Source organism: Pelophylax lessonae, assembly GCF_965119305.1.
Source record: "Pelophylax lessonae genome assembly, chromosome: 9".
NCBI lineage: Eukaryota > Metazoa > Chordata > Amphibia > Anura > Ranidae > Pelophylax > Pelophylax lessonae.
The window spans coordinates 237,046,620-237,068,567 of record NC_138776.1 but is presented as its reverse complement, the minus strand read 5'-3'; the positions used below and the strand labels follow the sequence as shown (position 1 = coordinate 237,068,567).

The 21,948-nt window shown below is 50.4% G+C and overlaps 1 protein-coding gene across 1 annotated transcript in view; it reads left to right on the top strand.

Moving 5' to 3' along the window:
• Positions 1 to 21,948, top strand: part of CENPQ (centromere protein Q) — a 46,141-nt gene that overhangs the window by 7,241 nt on the left and 16,952 nt on the right. The window lies entirely within an intron of this gene.

The following is a 21,948-nucleotide window of genomic DNA, read 5'->3' as shown; positions in this document are numbered from 1 at the left end:
CACACCAGAGGCTTCAACAGGGAGACATGAAACACGTTGGAGATCCGCATGCCAGGAGGAAGCGCAAGGGCATAGGCTACCGGGTTTACCCTGCGAAGCACTCGGAAGGGACCAACAAAGCGAGGCGCCAGCTTGGGAGTGGGCACTCGAAGGTTGAGGTTGCGGGTGGACAACCATACACGGTCTCCGGCCTGGTAGGAAGGAGCAGGCGCTCGTCTGCGATCAGCCTGGAGTCTCTGGCGCTGCGCAGAGACCTCAAGGGACTTCTGGATCTGTACCCAAGAAGCACGTAGGACGGAAAGGTGATCCTCCACAGCCGGAATATCCTGGGGAGAGAATACCTCCGGTAACACGGCAGGTTGGAACCCATAGTTGGCCATGAAGGGAGACGTCCCAGAGGAAGAGTTCACCGCCGTGTTCCTGGCAAACTCAGCCCAAGGCAGGAGGTCAACCCAATTGTCTTGGTGATCGGAGACATAGCAACGAAGGAATTGCTCCAAGGCCTGATTGGATCGTTCTGCGGCCCCATTGGACTGAGGGTGGTAGGCCGAGGAGAAGGAGAGATGAATCCCCAACTGGGAGCAAAAGGCGCGCCAGAACCTGGACACAAACTGACTCCCCCGATCCGACACAATCTCCTTGGGCAAACCGTGCAACCGGAAGACCTCCCTGGCAAAAATCGTGGCCAACTCCTGTGCAGAGGGTAACTTCTTGAGAGGAACACAGTGACACATTTTGGAAAACCGATCCACAATCATGAGAATGACCGTATGGCCTCGGGATGCAGGGAGGTCCACAATGAAATCCATCCCCAGGTGTGACCATGGGCGCTCCCCGGTGGCTAAGGGTTGCAGAAGGCCCAACGGAAGGTGCAGAGGGGACTTACTCTGGGCACAAACGGAGCATGCCGCTACATATGCGGCGATGTCGGAACGTAGGGAAGGCCACCAGAACAGACGTGAAACAGCCCAGGACAGCTGATTCTTTCCAGGATGCCCCGCGGTCTTGGAGTTATGGTAGGTTCGCAACAACCGAGTGCGCAACTCCTCAGGCACAAAACATCTGCCGTTGGGTCTCCCAGAGGGAGCACCAGATTGAGCCGCCAAAATCTGCTCACCCAGGGGAGAGGTCAGGCTGGTGCGAATGGCGGCCAGGATCTGATTCGGAGGTATGACCGAAGTCGGAATCGACTCCTCCCTGGACAGGTCGGAGTACTGCCGTGATAAGGCATCAGCCCTGATGTTCTTGGAACCGGGTAGGTAGGAGACCACGTAATTAAAACGTGACAAGAACAGAGCCCATCTGGCCTGACGTGGTGTCAATCTCTTGGCCTCAGAGAGGTAGGTCAGATTCTTGTGGTCCGTCAGGATGAGGACCGGAACCACCGAACCCTCGAGCAAGTGCCTCCATTCTTTAAGAGCCTGCACGATGGCCAATAATTCCCTGTCACCAATCTGGTAGTTGCACTCCGCGGAAGACAGTTTCCGGGAGTAAAACCCACAAGGAAGCAGAGGACCCTCTGGTGTTCTACGCTGAGACAGAAGGGCGCCTACTCCCGTCTCAGACGCGTCCACCTCGAGGACAAAGGGCAACCCAGGGTTGGGATGCGACAGAATCGGAGCCGACACAAAGGCGGACTTTAGAGCCTCAAAAGCTCGGATGGCCTCGGGCGGCCAGACCTGGGAATTACTGCCCCTCCTGGTCAGATCCGTGAGAGGCTTGGCTAGCATGGAAAAGTCCCTGATGAACTTCCGATAATAATTGGCGAAGCCCAAAAAGCGCTGCAGGGAGCGAAGACCACTGGGCTGGGGCCACTGTAAGACAGCCGAAACCTTCTCAGGATCCATGGAGAACCCCTCAGCGGAAATGATGTAACCTAAGAAGGTTACCTGGGATCGGTGAAATTCGCATTTCTCAAGCTTACCGAACAGCTTGTTCTCTCGTAACCGTTGCAACACTCGTTTGACATCCAGAATGTGGGTCTCCATGGACTCAGAATATACCAAGATGTCATCCAGGTAGACCACCACACACTGCTGCAACAGGTCACGGAAAACATCGTTGATGAATTCCTGAAAGACTGCGGGCGCATTGCACAGCCCAAAGGGCATAACCAAGGATTCATAATGACCGGTCCTGGTGTTAAACGCGGTCTTCCACTCATCGCCCGCCTTGATCCTTACGAGGTTATATGCCGCCCTCAGGTCGAGTTTGGTAAAGACCGTGGCCCCTTTAAGGCGATCGAACAGCTCGGAAATCAAGGGTATCGGGTAAGCGTTCTTGATCGTGATGCGATTGAGACCCCTGTAATCGATGCAAGGCCTCAACTCACCGCCCTTCTTTTTCACAAAGAAAAATCCAGCCCCTGCCGGGGACGAGGATTTGCGAATGTGTCCACGTGAAAGCGCCTCCCTCACGTACTCCTCCATGGCCTCATTCTCCGCTACCGACAGTGGATAGACTTTGCCACGAGGAGGAACGGCACCAGATTGTAACTCGATGGCACAATCGTATGGGCGGTGCGGAGGTAGGGCAACCGCGCGCACCTTATCGAATACATCCCGGTACTCCTCGTATTCAGGGGGCAACAGAGAGTCCGAGGAAGTACACAGCAACTTGACAGGCCCATGGATGCAACTAGTCCCACACTGCGGTGACCACGAGAGGATCTCGGCCGATCTCCAATCGAAAATCGGATTATGCTTCTGGAGCCAGGGGTACCCCAAGACCACCGAGTAGTGTGGAGACGAAATAACCTGGAAGCAGACCGACTCTCTGTGGACGGCACCAATGGCTAACCCCACTGGAAGGGTCTCATGAGTCACGTGTGGCGGCAGAAGGGGTCTGCCGTCTATCGCCTCAAGAGCCAGAGGAGAACCTCGAGCCTGCAGAGGAATGGAATTGGCGGCAGCGAACACACTATCAATGAACAAACCACCAGCACCAGAGTCCACCAACGCCTGGGTCGTCACCGAGCCCCCGACCCAGGAAAGGACAACAGTGATCAGTGGTTTGTCAACACGGGAAACCGGGGACGAGGAGACTCCACCCAAGATCTGCCCCCGACAGGATCTCAGGTGCGAGCGTTTCCCTGGACGGTTCGGACATGCCAACCGAAAATGCCCACCGATCCCACAGTACATGCATCGGCCCTCGCGTCTCCGGAGTACCCTCTCCCCCTCGGACAGGCGAGCAAACCCCAGCTGCATGGGTTCACCCCCAGACAAGTCATCCCCAGGAGGCGTGGGAGGAGAGGGAGGCACGGGTGGGACAACAAAGGTAGGCGCCAATCTGTTAGGAGGCCTCCGCAGACTCTCCTTAAAGGAAGGTCTCTCCCTGAGTCTGGTGTCAATCAAAATCAGGAAAGAAATAAGAGACTCGAGCTCCACTGGTAGGTCCTTAGCTGCAACCTCATCCTTCAAGGCATCCGAGAGACCATGAGAGAAAGCAGCGACCAGAGCCTCATTATTCCAGCCCACCTCTGCTGCCAGGGTACGAAACTCAATGGCGTATTCAGCTACGGATCGTGAACCCTGTCTGATGGACATAAGGAGCTTCGCAGCAGAGGCAGCACGAGCCGGCACATCGAATACCTTCCGAAGAGAAGCAACAAAACCGGAAAACTCGGCAACCACCGGATTGTTGTTCTCCCATAAAGGGCTGGCCCAGGCCAAGGCCTTGTCCGAGAGCAGCGAGATTAAGAAGCCCACCTTTGATCTCTCAGTAGGAAAGGCATGTGGCAGCAACTCGAAATAAATGCCCACCTGGTTAAGGAAACCTCGGCACTGAGTTGGCTCTCCCCCAAAGCGCTGTGGAAGGCGGGCAGAACCGGACATACCCCGAAACGGGCGCAACAACAGGTGTCGGGGTAGACTCTGGCGCAACAACCGGAGCGGCAGTAGGAGCGGACCCAGGAGCGACAACCGACCCATCGGCAACGGGAGCGAAATGAACCGTGCGTTCAAGCAGGGTTTGCAACGCCACGGCGAACTGACCCAACAGGTGATCCTGCTGATCAAGTCTGGCAACCAGCGTGGGTAGTGAGGATGGCCCTGTACCGTCAGAATTCGTGGCCTGTGGTACCGTGCGTTCAAGCAGGGTTTGCAACGCCACGGCGAACCGACCCAACAGGTGATCCTGCTGATCAAGTCTGGCAACCAGCGTGGGTAGCGAGGATGGCCCTGTACCGTCAGAATTCATGGCTTGGTCCTAATGTCACGGAACCATGAACCAGACGTACAACAACAGATAAGTGAAAATAAGACAGCTTTATTGAAAAACAAGCTATAAAGCAAAAGTCCAAACGGATGGCGAAACCGATGCAGAGTCTTTGCGAAGCCAGGGGTCAGGAACCAGCAGGGTAGTCAGACGAAGCCAGGATCAGGAACCAACAGGGTAGTCAGACGAAGCCAGGATCAGGAACCAACAGGGTAGTCAGACGAAGCCAGGAACAGGAACCAGAAGTAGCAGCAGTCTTAGTAGCATGTGAACACAGGAGGACCAAGCAGGGAACTGAAGCCACAGACCTCCTATATATATATGAGCTAGGCATCCAGCTCCTCCCAGTGGGAAGGAGGAGCCGCAGGGTGGGAGGCTACAAGAAACCCAGAAACCAAGATGGCCGCCAGCACATGTCAAACGAAGGAGAACAGCAAGAAGGTAAGACCATGACAGTAGCAAAACATATCACCTGTGATGTATTTCAGTTATCTTGCAAACCTGGCCTGTTAGTGGGTCCCGAGGCCCGGAGTTGAGAACCACTGCTGTAATCTGACCCTCTTGGGCGATGGACCTTGGGATCCGGACCCTTGGTAAGACTAACTTCAAAGGCGTTTCGTCAGGATGACCTACAGCTCCAAGGGAGTGGCCCCAAAAATTAGGGGGACCTGGTCCTTGAAGGTCGACAAGTGACAGAACCCGCCGTGATGGGTGAAGATTGGATTCTAGTTATAGGCAGAATCCTGCGGTGGGGAGGGTAAGTTCACTTTAATTGTGATGCACTGTTACCTTCTAATTTAACAGATACCGGGTGCCATGTTCTATGTCTCCATTAGAGGCAGTATGTGTATTCAGCTGTGGCATGAGTACCTTGGATGCCTTACATTTTTCTGCTCTAAACCCCCCCCGATGCTTGGCGGGCAGTGGGACTTTGTTCATCCGATTACCCTCTGTGACTCTAGGTTCAGGGAGCACCTTTGGTGGCCATCCCTTTGGCAGGAGATCGCATGCGCAAGGTAAACCCATTTACATGCGCGTGGAGCCGGGAACGGGCATGCATGAGGCATGTGGACATAGCACGCCGCACATGCACAGTAGGGGCGGAGATGGCAGGCGGTATTTGAGGAGTGTTCCCAGCGGTGTGAGCTTCTGTCAGAAGCTGGATGGGACACAAAGAAACTGCAGTTGTGTGCGTGAGTCACTGTGGGTGGATGTTTACAGGCTCTGACAGGTTCTGTTACTTTGGGATAACTGTGTTGTTTGTGTAATAAACTGTTACAGCTTGACACAAGCTTTGAGTATACTGATGTAAGTACCTCAAGTTTTCTTGTCTGGAGCAATATCTTCCCGGAAAAGGAGTAGGGGGGGGGGGCACAGCAGGAAGGGGCACAAGCAGTGGCGGCTGGTGCTCAAAATTTTTTGGGGGGGGCGCAAACAGATAAATGATTGACCAGCGTGCCCCCAATCAATGCAGAGCGCAACAGCATTGCCCCCCAATCAATGCAGAGCGCCACAGCATTGCCCCCCAATCAATGCAGAGCGCCACAGCATTGTCCCCAATCAATGCAGAGCGCCACAGCATTGTCCCCAATCAATGCAGAGCGCCACAGCATTGTCCCCAATCAATGCAGAGCGCCACAGCATTGTCCCCAATCAATGCAGAGCGCCACAGCATTGTCCCCAATCAATGCAGAGCGCCACAGCATTGTCCCCAATCATTGCAGAGCGCCACAGCATTGTCCCAAATCATTGCAGAGCGCCACAGCATTGTCCCCAATCATTGCAGAGCGCCACAGCGTGCCTCCCTCAATGCAGTGTGGGCTCCCCCCGAGACCAATGCACTTACCTGGCGGCGGCTTCCTCTTCAGTCCCGGCGGCGGTTTTCCTCACTCTGTCCCCCGGCGCGTCTCCACGAGTACTTCCGGTCCCGCCTCCTCCTCGGCCAATGGCAAGGGGTTTGCCTTGCGGCCAATCAGGAAGCGCGTATCGGACGCGCTTCCTTATGGCCAGGAGGAGGATCGTGTGGCAATAGCAAATTTTCATTCGCTATTGTCACAAAATGGGTGGAGTCGGGACACACTGCTCTGCGCCCCGGCTCCACCCTTTGCATCGCCCTATTAGAGCCTCTGGCTCTAATCAGGTGATGTTAAAAAAAAAAATCCCCATTAAGCTCCATGCATCCGGCGCCCTGCATGCAGATTAGGGACATGGACACATGGATGGGGGGGGCGACCCTGCGACCCTGCGACCCATATACACCGGCCGCCACTGGGCACAAGTGTGCCGCAGTCAGGATTGGAAGATCCTAGCCATGCATCCTCTGTGTTAACCTCCCCAGAGAGGCCAGGGGCGAAATGGCCGATCTGAGCCACTATGGTTGTCAAGCATTGTAGGCACATCTAGTGCTTTTGTCTCCGCCTACGTCACTAAGGACGATTTGGCATCAGCTTAAGCCGGCCTTGAGGGAAAAATTGCTGGCATGATTCCTTCAGTGTCACAAGGAGGGAGGAAACGTGATGGATCTCCCTCACCTGAACCCCCCCCCCCCCCCCCCCCCGTTTTAGTTCATGCTGGGGCAGATGATTTGGAAGAAGTAGCTATAAATGGCTTAGAAGAAGGCCAAGCAGAGAATTCCACTTCTGGGGATTCAGGGTCTTTGGAGCCATTCTTGGCCTCTCAATCCCAGAGATTGTTAATTCAGTCTCTCACTAAAATGGTCCGGTCTGGATTTAAATTACCTCCCTTAAAGATGTCTGAAGTCTCTTTTTCCTCATTAGGCTCGTTACGCCCTCCTCAAAATTCTCAGGCTTTTCCCTTACATCCGCTTTTAGAGCAATTAGTATATGCTGATTGGGATCATCCTGATAGGATTTTTATTCCTTCCAAAAGGTTTTTTTTTTGTTGTATCCTATGGAGGAAAAATTCACAAGAAAATGGACTATGCCTACAGTGGATGCTGCTATTTCTTCTGTAAACAGAAAGTTAACCTGTCCTGTAGATAATGCCTAGGTTTGTAAAGATCCAGCTGATAAGAAATTGGAATCTTTACTAAGTGATGGTTCACACTATTGCGATGCGGGAACACTGCGAATACACTGCGTGTTCCCGCATCGCATCTGCAGCACAGGCAGTTCACACTGCCATATGTGATAGGCTGGGGGTGTCGGTAATTCAAAATTAACGACACCCCCAGATCAGATCGCATATGGCAGTGCAATCTGACAGTTCGCACATGAATCGGATCGCACTGGTGTGAACCACCATGCGATCTGATTCTGCTGCGGACCATAAAAAGGGTCCTGTGCGAGTTCACTGCAATTGCGGTGCGAATTCAGCCATCGCATGTGATATCAGTGCGCTCCGAATCATATGCGATGTCTGTGATCGCAATAGTGTGTGAACCGGCACTAAAAGCTTCCTTTGCTATTGCAGGGTCTTGCAATACAACCGGCAGTGGCAGCTATAGGAGTTTGTCAATCTTTGAAAGACTGTAATAAATGGGTGTCCAGGAGTGTTCATTCTCAGGGAGAGTCTGCTGAAGATTTAGCAAATTTACCTCGGGCTTTGTGTTTTGCAGGAGATGCTCTTGAGGACTCCACTCTTGAGGACTCCATACAGAAAATGTCACCATTTGCTCTTCTGCCAGTTCATATGCGCAGAATCCTGTGGCTAAAAAGTTGGTCTGCGGAATTACCGTATAAAAAATATTGCTACCTGGCTTTCTCTTTCATGGACAGCGCCTATTTGGTGACAATCTAGACAAATATATCCAAAAGATTTTGGGGGAGAAGGGGGTCTACCAGTTAAGAGAAGTAAACTTTCTTCTTTTAAGATGTCGAACACTCAGATTCCCAGTACTTCAAATCCCAGGCAGTTTTGACGGCCTCAGCTGTCTGGATCTAGAGCAAAGCCTTCAGGTCAAGGGCGGAAGAAACCCTGGGTCCAGAGGCCTACCAAGCCTAGCTCTAAATCTACCTTGTGAAGGAACACCCCACTCAGTCGGGTGGGAGGAAGGCTGCTACAGTTCTTGGAGGCCTGGGTTGAATTGATTCAGGACAACTGGGTTTGCCTCGCAGGAATACAAACTAGAATTTTGGGTGTTTCCTAATCCTCGGTTTGTAAGGTCAAACATACCTACAGATCCTCTAAAAAGAAGATCCTTCTTTCTGGCTCTGGACCATCTGATGTCTCAAGCAGTGATTACAGAAGTTCCGGACGACTAAAAATTCAGGGGTTTTTACGCAAACCTTTTCTCGTAGTCCCCAAGCCAGAGATGTGTCATTGTCAGTTTGTGGCCTTGCCCTGTGGCTAGCCACGGCTCCACGAGTGTTCACAAAAACCCTAGCTCCAGAATTGGCTATTCTAAGGCCTCAAGGGATAGCTGTGGTAGGATACCTGGACGATCTAATACTTATAGACCTTTTGGCTTCTACTCCAAGCCAGAATGTGTTCTGGGCAGTTCAGTCCTTAGAACTAAGACTGAGGAAGCCCAATCAGAGGGCGCTACGCATCTAGGGGGAGGAGCCGAGCCCGTGACGTCACGCTACCACAGCCGCTGCAGAGAGTGGAGAGCTGGCTGATGTAACCTGTAAAAGTGCTTTTTATTTGTTACTCTTATTATCCACCGTATCCTGAGCCACTGTTTGCGGTCATATGGGTCTTCTATTCCTGTATACGCCAGCCATTGTTATTCGCCCACCCTTTATCATCATCTGGTAAGGTATTTAGGAGTTACGGTGACACAGTTTAGCATGCTTGTGATTCTCACATTTCCTATGGGCGTTTTGGATAGAGCTATCTGGTAAGCTGCATTCCTATCGGTGGAGGGATCTGTTCACAGCATATTCAGTTTGATATTTACATTTTCAGTTTTGGTAAGAAGTACCTATCAGATTTCATGGTGGAGGTTCACACTTTTTCACCCCTTTAACATTATTTTTGGCACTTTTGGTGTTTTACATTTTTATATAGTGCTATCTTTTCTTGTATTACCCCACATTTGTTTTTGGTTTTACGCTATGGCATTTCCATTTTTATCCCATATATAACCACAACACTGAGGAGGATTTATTTGGACTGCGAGATCCACTGTCTACCGTCCTTGTTGTATCTCTGGAGTCTGTGACCTCATTTGGCACGTGTCTATTGGTTTCTGGTAAGCCTCCCATTCATACGGTTATTCCACAAGTCATCTTTATAACATCCGGCTTATGGACTTTATGGACTATTCATTTTATGTTTGATACAATTTTAATATTGTTCGATCATTTTTAGCGCGATTTGTTATTATTCGTTTTTGGGGTGCTAGTCACACTTGAAGTCGCTGCTTACACACAATTTTTGCTGGATTAGCGCAGTTGTTTCTTTTTATTTAGTCCTTAGAACGTCTGGGTTGAATTCAGAATTTGTCAAAGTCAGCTTTGAAGCCTGTTCAGAGTCTAGAGTGGGTTTCCTTTTGGACACCGTACAGACAAGGGTGTTTTTGCCACCAAGAAAAGTCATAACTCTGAAGAATCTGGTTCACATCCTAAGAGGGGAAAAAGTATCCTTCTGTATGTCTTTGTATGAGGTTTCTAGGGAAGATGATGTCCTCCTTCGAAGCAATTCCTTATGCTCAATTAAATGCCAGACCTTTACAACATTCTGTCAGCCTGAAGCAAAAAGATCCAGGTCCTAGATTGTCGTATATGTCTCTAGTACCAAAGGTACGTCAGAGTCTAGGGTGGTGGTTGGTAGCCAGGAATTTGGAGAAAATCCTTTCTTCCAGTAGTCTGGAAGGTAGTGACTACAGATGCCAGTCTCTCTGGCTGGGGAGCAGTTCTGGAGGAAGCCACTGTCCAAGGTAAATGGTCCTGGTTAGAAAGGAGCTTCCAAATCAATATCCTGGAAATCCGAGCAGTTTGTCGAGCATTAGGTAATAGACTCCCAGACTTTGGGTGGCCCCATCAGGGTACAATCCGACAATGCCATGGCTATAGCCTATATCAACCATCAGGGGGGCACCAAGAGTCAGTCAGCCTAGAAGGAGGGGGGTCACATCCTATCCTGGGCGGAGAAATTGTTCCATGCCTGTCGGCGGTTTTCATTTCAGGAATAGAGAACTGGCAGGCAGACTTTGAGTCGCCAGCAGATGCTTCCAGGGGGAATTGTCCTTGCATCCCGAGATCTTTTCATTAATTTGTCAACGCTGGGGTGTCCCAGACGTAGATCTGTTGGCATCCAGGTTCAAAAACAAGTTGCAGAAATTTGTGTCCAGGACCAGGGATCCGCTCACAGTTGGAGTGGATGCCTTGGTGACTCCCTGGAAGAAGTTCTCCCTGATCTATGCCTTTACCCCAGTTCAGCTGCTGCCATGACTTCCGTGCAGGATTCAGGAAGAAGGGAAACCAGTAATCCTGGTGGCTCCAGCTTGGCCCAGGAGGACTTGGTATGTGCAAATTCTAAGGTTGGCAGTGGGAAGGCCATGGGATCTCCTACTGCATCCGTTCCTGTTCTCTCAGGGTCTGATATTCCACCCTGCTTTACAATCTCTAAATTTGACAGTTTTTCTATTAAAGCCTGAGTTTTGAGGGAGCGAGGTATATCTGGTCAAGCAGTCTCTACCGTGATAAACACTAGGAAACCAGTCTCTAGGGGCATTTATTACATTTCTTGGTGTGAGGCCAGTAAGTGTCATCCCCCTAAATATATAATCGGGAGAAATCTAGCCTTCTTGCAAGTAGGGGTAGATATGAAACTAGCCTTAGGCACTAATAAAGGTCAAATTTCAGCCTTGTCAGTCTTTTTTCAAAGACCGATTGCTTTGCATTCCTTGGTCCGAGCCTTTATACAAGGGGTGCTACGTATGCTTCTGCCAGTTAGGCCACCTTTCTGTCCTTGGGATTTAAATTTGGTCCTGGCGGTTCTACAGAAACAGCCTTCTGAGCCCATTCTGCATATTCCGCTGGTTCTTTTGACCAGAAAGTTCGTCTTTTTGGCTGCAGTTACTTCAGCTAGAAGAGTATCAGAGCTCTTTCTTGTAAGGAGCCATTCTTGATCTTGCATCAAGATAGGGTGATTCTACATCCACACCCAGGGTTTTTGCCCAAGGTGGTGTCCGCTTTTCATTTTGAATCAGGATATTATACTGCCTTCCTTCTTTCCAAATCCTCAAACAGCAGAGGAAAAGTTGTTACATTCTCTCGATGTAGTACATGCATTTAAGGTCTATTTGAAGATGTCCGCTCAGATTGTTTGTGCTGCCAGAAGGGCCCAGCAAAGGGCAGGCAGCATCTAGGTCTATAATATCTCAGTGGATTCGCCAGGTCATTATCCAGGCGTATGATTTAAAGGGGAAGGTGCCACCTTTTCTGGTAAAGGCACACTCTACCAGAAGAGTAGGTGCTTTTTGAGCAGTTCGCCATCAATCTTCTATGACTCAGATTTGCAGGACTGCTACTTTGCCTTCAGTACATATGTTCACTAAATACTATCAGGTGGATGTTAGGACCCAAGAGGATTCTGCATTTGGCTGCAGTGTGCTGCAGGCAGCTATGTAGATCTTTTCGATTTGATGGCGTTTTTTTTTCGTGCTTAGTCCCCCTCCCCTCAATTACATTGCTTTGGGACGTCCCAGATAGTAATCATTATGGCTGCTCTGTGTCCTGTGATGTACGATAAAGAAAATTTGATTTTTCCTACAGCTTACCTGTAAAATCTTTTTCTTGGAGTACATCATGGGACACAGAGGTCCCTCCCCTCTTGTCTGGGATGTTTATTGCTTGCTACAAAACTGAGGTACTTCCTTTATGGGACTTCCTGTCTTTTTGGCTGCCAGTGTCCATTAACCTATAGGTGGCGTAATACCCAGATAGTAATTTTTATGGCTGCTCTGTGTCCCGTGATGAAGGATTTTACAGGTAAGCTGTAGGAAAAAAAATCAAATTTTTTTTCCAGGTCCATCTCCTATGGCTTTGTTATGCTCCGAGGAATGGTACTTAGACCCCCACACTGGACATACGAGGGCAGCCAGTAATATTGTGGGTCAGCAACGGACTTTGCAGAATAGAACCCTGCATAATGATGTATTGCCTTGCCATGGTATTACTGAACCCCCCAGGTTATCTGTGGCATGGAATCATGATTGCCCTGGGGTAGTGCCTGCTGGTACCATTATCCTTCACTAATGATCCCACCCTGGTGCAGGACAAGGAAAAAATTATGGCTCCAAAAATTGTATTTTGAATTGGGTGTGCTTCTTACTATATGACCTCCTGCGCTGCCCTGAGCGCTACATAGCAGTAGTGGAACTTAGTGGCAGTCGAGGAATGTCAGGACACCAAATGCAAGAGGTGGAAAAAATTTTGGGGTTTTGTTTTCCTCTGCCCATTCATTCTAGACTGGCTTGGCCGAGTGCCTGCATGTGCAATGCGGTCACAGTTCTGACTCCCTACGCCTATCTGGTATTTCTAGTTCCTATGTGTCTAGGGAAGAATTCTCATCTGCTTTCCCTGGTCCCTGTTTTTTCAGCTTGGGCCATCTTGGTTGCATGCTGAATCGTGAAAAGATCACAGGTTTTGGATCATGGCTTCTGCCATTACATTCTCAATCTTTTCATGTAGATCCTCCTTTTCAAAGGATGTTTTGCACATATAATTCAAGCTCACCCTGACAAGGTGTTTGTTCTGCCTGAGAGGTTCGCTCAGCAATACCTCATGAAGAGTAACTTCACAAAAAAATGGAGTATGCCTTTGGTTGGTCCGGTGGTTCTCCTATCTCATTAAGAAGCTACCAAAACCAGTGGATGAAACTGCTGGAGGACTTATTTAAAGCTCTGTTTAAAGTTTTTTTTGGTCCTGCTTTTGAATGATTAGGTTGTATTGGAAAACCCGCGCTTGGATGGTGTAAGAAGAAACAAAAAGCATCTGCTGTTCACCCAAAGGGGATGTGGGACTAAATAAATAAATAATAACAGTGCTTGCTAGATAAATATATGATGTATATACTAAATATAAAGTAACCAAAATTCTAAAAATAAAATGCCAAATGCATACAATCCATATAAGAATCAAAGTGCAAAAATATATACGATAAATATGCAAAAATCCAAAAAGTGTTCCAAATTTCATCAATATTACAATAATTCAATAAAAACGTCCATATATTGTCCAACAACCAGAGCAAAGGTGCTCAAACTGTGTTGGGGTTCCTTTAATTTCCTTGTGGTGAATAAAGTGCTCATCAGTGCCAAAGTGCTTCACTCCCCTCTTGCACCCCTACTCACCAAAAATAAAAACCCTCTGTTGGGTCGAATGTGTCTATTGTGAGGTGAGTACAGGGTCCTGGGTATCTGATGACAATATCATCCAAACAATGTGCTCTCTTCAGATGACGGATAATGGTGCCTTAACAGGCTCAGCCGCATTAAAATAGAGATCATAGTGAAGTACTGTATAAATAGTTTATTGATCAAAAGCAGGCAAGAATACTCACAAATGAGTTGCAAAAATAGGCAGTCAATCAATGGCAAGATGCTTCCTGGAATGCCCTGGAGCCTGGAGGTTTGGATGTGTCCTGAATTTGCAGAAGTTGACTTTAGTCCCAACTCGAGAGTGATCCTCCTTCCAACAAATGTCTTGCTCTGAGAAATAATGAAGACTTGCTCAAGACCCTTTATCTAACCCTGCTGCATTGATTGATGCAGCTGAAGGTCCATCCTGTAAGGGTTCAGAAGGACAAATCCATGGTGGTGGTGTACATTAGGCCTGCACGATATTGGAAAAAAAATATATTGCGATATTTTTTTTCCAACGATATATATTGCGATATTGTGGGACCCGTCCTTTATATGGAGAAATATAAAGGAGGTTGGCTGCAGCCCACTTCAGAATATAACCCTGGAAGGGGTTATATAATAGATTATAAAAAGGAAGAGGAAGGGATTGGTGCTGCCAGTATATATGTGAAATACAATAAATAATCTATATTGACATGGAGTGTATACAAAAAGGGAAAAGTAGATGTATGTATGTATATGTAGAGGAAAATAAATTATTAATAATTCAGAGGTGATTTATATATTAATAATTTATTTTCCTCTACATATACATACATACATGTATGTATACACACCATGTCAATATAGATTATTTATTGTAATTCCCATATATACTGCTACTGGCAGTGGTGGTAGGAGGCTGGAGCAGTGGATTAGAAAGGAGCACAGCCGCATACATTACATTACTCACTCGTGCAGGCTGCAGCCCGCCCCACACGTTCAGTGAGTCTCACTCTCCGCCCTAGTTTTCTCAATGGCACATTCAGGGAGCCAATCACGCCGTGAGTAGCGGCACAGCGAACCAATCAGGTGTGCAGGCACGCGTGATTGGTTAGCTGTGCAGCTGCACACGGCGTGATTGGTTGCCTGAATGTGCCATTGAAAAAACTAGGGCGGAGAGTGAGACTCACTGAACGTGTGGGGCGGGCTTCAGCCTGCAGTGGATTGGATGTGTGAGTTCTCCTCCGAGTCCCTGCCTAACACGGAAGTCTGCGAGTCCTCCTGTCCTCCTCCGAGTCCCTCCCCCTGCCTATGCAAATATCGTGACCTCGGCGATATAAATATCGCCTACAGCCACTGAACGATAGTCGATATCATATCGACTATCGTTCAGCCCTAGTGTACATAAGTCATCAAGAAGTCACCAGAAGTCGGGCAGGAGGAAGTGGACCTCATCCTTTCCTGGGTGGAACTTCATGTCCCTGTCCTGTCTGCTGTCCATATTTCTGGTTCCTCTCCAGGACCAGGGATCCTCAAATGTTTTGCAGTGGATGCTCTGGTGAGACCATGGCTTCTACTTCGTCTGCTTTGCAGGATTTGAGTGGAAGGAATTCTGGTGATCCTATACACTCCAGCCTTTCCCAGGAGAACCTGGTACTCCAACATTGTGAGCAACTGGTGAAGAAATAAATAGTTCTTGGACGGCCGCACTCCCAATTGCAACACATTTTTTATTGATGTATTAAAATCCATACAGCATCAGAGAACACAAAAGACAGCAGCAGCTAACACTGGTGCTTAATCATGGCTTATAGCATCTGTTGTAAGGTCTGATCTTCCATCCTTTAGTGGCTTTAATGCCATGAAAGACATGGAAGTATTTGATTCTGTTATTCCTACCTTGCTGAAGGCTAGGAAGGTGACTAGGAAGATTTACCTCAAAACTTAAAAATCTTAGCTGTTCGTCATCAGGTTTTTTTGCCCGGTCTTTGTTTCCTACTTTGTGTTGCCCTCCCCCCTATATTCAGGGCTTCGGGACATCCTTATTATAATCAATATGTCTCAAGGGATGTATGATTATGGGATTTTTGCTTTACCTGTAAAAACCTTTACTTTGGGTACATCACAGGACACCGGGATCTCACCCCTCTTTGTTTGTGGTTCATGGCTTGCTACAAAAACTGAAGCCCTGCCTAGAAGGGGGTTTCGCCGCCTCCTCTAAGTCATCACTGTTGGGTATTGACTTCCACTCCGCAGGAGTAGCTAGGCATATAGACTTAGTCAAAAACAAATGGCATTTGCATATACACACCCATGGGGGCTGTCCCATCTGGTGAATACCCCCATGCAGTGATCACTCCCAACTCAGTTTTAATCTGCCTAGCGTCAGGAGTAGTAAGGCTTCCCTGTGCTGGGGCTACAGTCTCAGCCTATCTAATCTTTTCTTTGATTTTCTTTGAAAATGTCAGTTTTTTTCTTACTTTATTAGCTGTTTATTTTGTCAGCTTTAGTTTTAGTCGACTCTTCGGAAGAAGATGGATTCATGCGGTGCTGGGATTCGGACTGACCGCCCTGGTTCTCCAGGGCACAGAGGGTCAGATGGACCCCCAGCCTGCCATTGAGCGTTCATCTATGGTTCGCCCTGGCATTATGAACGACCCATCCCTGCTCGCTGCAGGGATGCAGCCGTGAGGTGGCTACCTCACTGGATGCATCTGCGATGCTGCAGTGCAATGTCCCTGGCTCACGGCACTCCCTGTCAGATGAGGACAGCAGTTTTCCGTTCTGAGAGGCTTCCCCACGCCATCTGGTACAGGTAAGTACTTTTGTGTGGGGCCTCTGTGTGGGGTGGCAGTCTGTGTTGCTGTGTGTCCCCATGTCTGTGCCTGTGTGACTCCCTGATGCGCTCCCTGTGGGGATCGCTTGTACATGCGCTGCGGCGCTGTGTGTTTTTGGGGGTCCCCTTTCCTGTTTCACTTTGGTGCTTGGGGGTGCAGACTGTTTGTTTGTGGCGACCGCTGCGGGGGAAAACCGCACGGTCCGCCATTTTAACTATGGGCGGGCATGTTGGCTTCTCTATGGGCTATTCTACATGCTGTTTTGGCGCCATCCGCTGCCATTTTGCGGTAGACGAACGATCGTTTCAACCGCATGTTCAGCGGCCATTTTGGCGGAGCCTTCCATGCAATCCTATGGGGCAGCAACTTTCCCTGGGTCAAGCAGCCTATAAGTTCAGCCTACTTTCAGTAGCGCTTCCTCTTCCTCTGGAACAGACATCGGTGGCAACACTCTGCGGAGCTCTGCAGGTTATCGCTCTCAATATTCTTCTGTATTGTCGCTTCTAGCTCAGTTTTTTCTTCTCCTGTTTGGGGGTCTTTTGTCACTGTAGCTGTAGCGGTGGGCTGCGCACTCCGCAGCGATCTTAAAGGGGCAGTACAAAATCTTGCACTGTTCTTTTTTTCTCACATTGGGCAATGGATTCTCAGGATAGCAAATTCCCCCCCCCAGCTCTAGTGGGGGTCTCCAGTTCTCCTGTTGCCCCTCTGAGACCTGATTTGGCCGCTGTAGTGGCAACTTTGGTGTCAAATATGGAAATGCTGATGGCTGAACGTGCTGCGAGAAAGAGGCCCAGATTATCTATCTCCTCTGATTCAGATGGTGATATGGCTGCTGCTGCTGCGAGCGTGCCCTTTTCAGGGTCCCGCTCATCCGTGGACCCGCTGGGGTCTGAGGGGGAGGCAGAGGTGGAGGGGGTTGATAACTCCTCCCCGGGGTCGCCTGAAGAGCGGGCGACCATGGATGAATTAATTGTTTCTGTTAAGGAAACATTTGGAGGATGAGCCCAGTCCTCCGGGCGTTGTGTCCTCATTTGGGACGCACAGGACCCACAAGTCGGCGCAGGTTTTTCCCTGTCCTGCTGAGTTTCATTACACGGTTAATGAAATGTGGCGCACTTTAAAACGTCCATTCGTGGTGCCTAGTCAGTTCAAATTGCTTTATCCCTTTGCACCGGCTACGGAATCGCGATGGTGTGTGCCCCCACAGGTGGATCACACTGTGGCCGTGTTAAACAAGGCTACCTTGGTTCCTACGGAGGATTCCCCGGGTTTCCGGGATCCCACGGACCGACGGTTGGAGTCTCTGGCCCGCCGTTCCTATACGGTGGCGGGCTCCTTGCTCAAACCCATTTTCGCGTCCGTGTTGGTGGCTCAGGCGGTTGCTGATTGGACTAAGGTGCTTCGGTGCAACCTCGTGTCTGATGATGTTCTGCCTGCCCGGCTGGAGATGGTGGATCAAATCCACCAAGGAATCATGTATCTGTGTGATGCGGCCTTAAATGAGGCCCCCTTAGTAGCACGCCTGTCTAGTGTCTCGGTACTAAACCGGCGACTGATATGGCTGAAGAGCTGGTCGGCTGACCAGTCCTCGCGGAAAACAGTTGCTTATTTTCCCTATGCTGGTTCTCGCCTTTTTGGCGAGGCGTTGGATACCCTGGTAAAAGGTGTCACGGGGGGCAAGAGCACCATGCTGCCCCAGAACCCGAAGAACAAGTCCTTTCGGGGCAAGCGGGGTTCTGCCCCTAGATCAAATCAGGGGTCCTTTCGTGCCTTTCGGAACCAATCCAAGGGCAAGCCCTTCAAGACCCAGGGCGGCCAGAAGAAGCCCTGGGCGGGTAAGCAGAAGTCCGGCAATGCCGGCTCGGCGGGCCAATTCGCCTCTGCCTGAAGGGGCGCCCTCACCAGTTTCAGGGGTGGGGGGACGTTTGCGCGGTTTCCTCCAACCTTGGCTGCTCCGGATCTCGGACAGGTGGGTTCAGGAAATCATTCGATCAGGGTACAAGATCGAATTCCTTTCCCGGCCGGCGGACAGATTCTTTCCCTCAAATCTTCATTTGCCCCGGGGCGTCTGCAGGACCTGCACCGAGCGGTTCAGGACCTTCTGGCTCAGGGGGTGATTGTCCCGGTGCCTCATTGGGACAGGTTTCGGGGGTTTTATTCCAATCTGTTCACTGTGCCCAGAAAGGAGAGCAAAGTGCGTCCTATTCTGGACCTAAAAGCGCTGAACCGCTTTGTGCGCGTTCGGAAATTCCGTATGGAGTCTCTCCGCTCGGTGGTGGCCTCTCTGAGCCCAGGGGAATTCCTGGCTTCGATAGATCTCAAGGATGCGTACCTGCACATCCCCATTTTCGTGGGTCATCAGCGGTACCTTTGGTTTGCTATCGCAGAGGACCACTACCAGTTTGTGGCGTTACCTTTCGGTCTTGCTTCGGCACCAAGGGTTTTTACCAAAGTGTTGGGGTCGGTTCTGGGCCTGCTGAGGGCTCAGGGCATTGCGGTCTTGGGGTACCTGGACGATCTACTTCTGAGATAGCGTGTCAGCCAGGACCTAGTGCGCGATCTGTCCACCACGGTACAGACGCTCCAGGAGTTCGGATGGACCATCAACGTTCAGAAATCGACGTTGTCTCCATCGTTTCGTCTTCCCTATCTGGGAATGATTCTGGACTCTGCTCAGGCAAGGGTGTTCTTGCCGGAGGAAAAGCTCCGGACCTTGCAGGACGAGCTCAGGTCCCTCAGGGACAACCCGTCCTCATCACTCAGGGCCTGTATGCGGGGCCTGGGGTTAATGGTGTCGGCCTTCGAGGCGATACCCTTTGCTCAGTTTCACACGCGGGCTCTCCAGGCGGAGATCCTGGCCAGGTGGGACAGACTGCCTCAGTCTCTGGACCTGAGTGTCTCATTGAGTCGTCAGACCAGATTGGCTCTTCTGTGGTGGCTCCAGTCCCCGTCGGTGGCGGAGGGCAAGTCCTTCCGTCCGTTGGTGTGGACGGTGATTACCACGGATGCCAGCCTGTCGGGCTGGGGTGGGGTCCTGGGCAACCTGTCTGCCCAGGGCACTTGGTCGGAGGAGGAATCCTCCCTCCCGATAAATGTGCTGGAATTGCGAGCGATAAAACTCTGTCTCTTCCAGTGGTCGGACCGTCTTCGGGGTCGTCCTGTCCGGGTACAGACGGACAATGCTACCGCGGTGGCTTACATCAACCACCAAGGGGGCACCAGGAGTGCTCGGGCGGCCCGGGAGGTGACCGACATTCTGTCTTGGGCCGAGACTCATGTCCCGGCGATCTCCGCGGTTCACATTCCGGGTGTGGAGAATTGGCAGGCCGACTATGTGAGCCTCCAGACCCTGGACCAGGGGGAATGGTCCCTACACCCGGAGGTCTTCCAAATGCTGTGTGCGAAGTGAGGATCCCCGGATGTGGATCTGTTCACATCTCGGCTAAACCGAAAGATGGAAAGGTTCGTGGCAAGAACGCGCCATCCGCTGGCGGACGCCTCGGATGCGTTAGTGGCCCCTTGGCATCAGTATCGTTTGATGTATGCCTTTCCTCCGATTCAGTTGCTGTCCAGGTTCCTCCACAGGTTAACCTCGGAGCCGCACCTAGTGATTCTGGTGGCGCCAGACTGTCCCCGCCGGTCCTGGTACGCCGACGTTGTTCACCTGGCAGTGGCGCCTCCGTGGCGACTGCCAATGCGGGAAGATCTACTGTCTCAGGGACCGATCTTCCATCCTGCTTTACAGTCGCTGGCTTTAACGGCCTGGCTGTTGAGACCCAGGTCCTGAGGAACAAGGGTCTCTCCCCTGAGGTTATCCCTACTCTACTCAAGGCTAGGAAAACCTCCTCTGGTAAAATCTATTACCGTACATGGAAAGCTTATTTCGCCTGGTGTGAGTCCAGGGGGTTCTTCCCTCGCTCTTACTCGGTGTCGAGAGTGTTGGCATTCTTCCAGTCTGGAGTGGACCAGCGCCTGGTCAGGTGTCTGCACTGGCTATCCTTTTCCAACGCCCTGTGGCGTCTCATTCCTTGATTCGCACCGTCCTTCAAGGTGTGCGACATTTGGCTCCTCCCAGGAAGGAGCCTTTACCTCCATGGGACTTGAACTTGGTTCTGTCCGTGTTACAGCGTGCTGCCTTTGAAAACATCAGGGAGATATCGTTGCCTCTGCTGTCAAACAAGGTTGCTTTTTTAGTGGCGATCACTTCGGCTCGCAGAGTGTCGGAGCTGGCGGCGTTGTCTTGCCACTCCCCTTACTTGATAATTCAAAAGGATAAGGTGGTTTTGCGACCACCCCCGTCCTTTCTTCCCAAGGTGATCGCTGAGTTCCACCTTAATGAGGACATTGTCCTGCCTTCGCTTTGTATGAAGCCTAAGCATCCGAGGGAGATTGCTTTGCATTCCTTGGATGTTGTCAGGGCGATCAGGGTTTACCTGTCGTCTACGGAATCCTTTTTGGAAGACGGATTCCCTATTTGTCCTTCCTGAGGGATCTCGGAAGGGCATGGCTGCGTCTGCAGCAACTATTGCCAAATGGATCAGACAGACCATTGAGCAGGCTTATGCTTTGAAGGAACGGGTTCCACCCTTCCCTGTTAAAGCGCACTCTACCAGATCGTTGAGTACGACCTGGGCCTATTGGCATTGGGCCTCGGTGGCCCAGGTGTGCAAGGCTGCGACTTGGTCGTCGGTGCACACCTTTTCCAAATTCTACAAAGTAGATGTTCTGGCATCAGCTGATGCTTCCTTTGGCCGCAAGGTTCTCAGTGCGGCAGTGCCATGAAGGACCCTTGAATTTTTTCTGGGTCCCTGGCTGTTGGTATTTGCTTTCCTGGGCTGTTGCTCCTGTTGAGCATTGTTTTTTTCTGTTGCCCAGTAGGTTCTCTTACGGTACATGTAAGATTCTTTTCTTTGATTTGGGTACTGCGTTGCCTTTTCTACGGTTGCGTCTCCCACCCCTCATGTCTATACTGCTTTGGGACATCCCAACAGTGATGACTTAGAGGAGGCGGCGACTGTCTGAGGACGTAAGAGAAAACTGAATTTTTGTAAAATCTTACCTGTAAAATTCCTTTCTCTGAGTCCTCCGACAGTCGCCGCCCCCGCCCCTCTTTGGGGGTTCCTATTACCTACTGCTATGCTACCAAACTGAGTTGGGAGTGATCACTGCAGGGGGTATTGACCAGATGGGACAGCCCCCATGGGTGTGTATATGCAAATGCCATTTGTTTTTGACTAAGTCTATATGCCTAGCTACTCCTGCGGAGAGGAAGTCAATACCCAACAGTGATGACTTAGAGGAGGCGGCGACTGTCGGAGGACTCAGAGAAAGGAATTTTACAGGTAAGATTTTACAAAAATTCAGTTATTTGCAGCTTTGACTTGCCTAAGTACCATATATACTTGAGTATAAGCCGAGTTTTTCAGCACATTTTTTGTGCTCAAAAAGTCCCCCTCGGCTTACAATGTCTGCGGCCGGCCTGACATGCACACCGCGCATGCGCCACCACCGCTCAGGAAAGCCTGTACACGTTCGGCTATTCCCGGGAATAGCTGAACGTGTACGGGCTTTCCCGAGCGGCAGCGGTGCATGCGTGGTGATGTGTTGGCGCCGGGCGGTGCCATTTTTAAATCTACG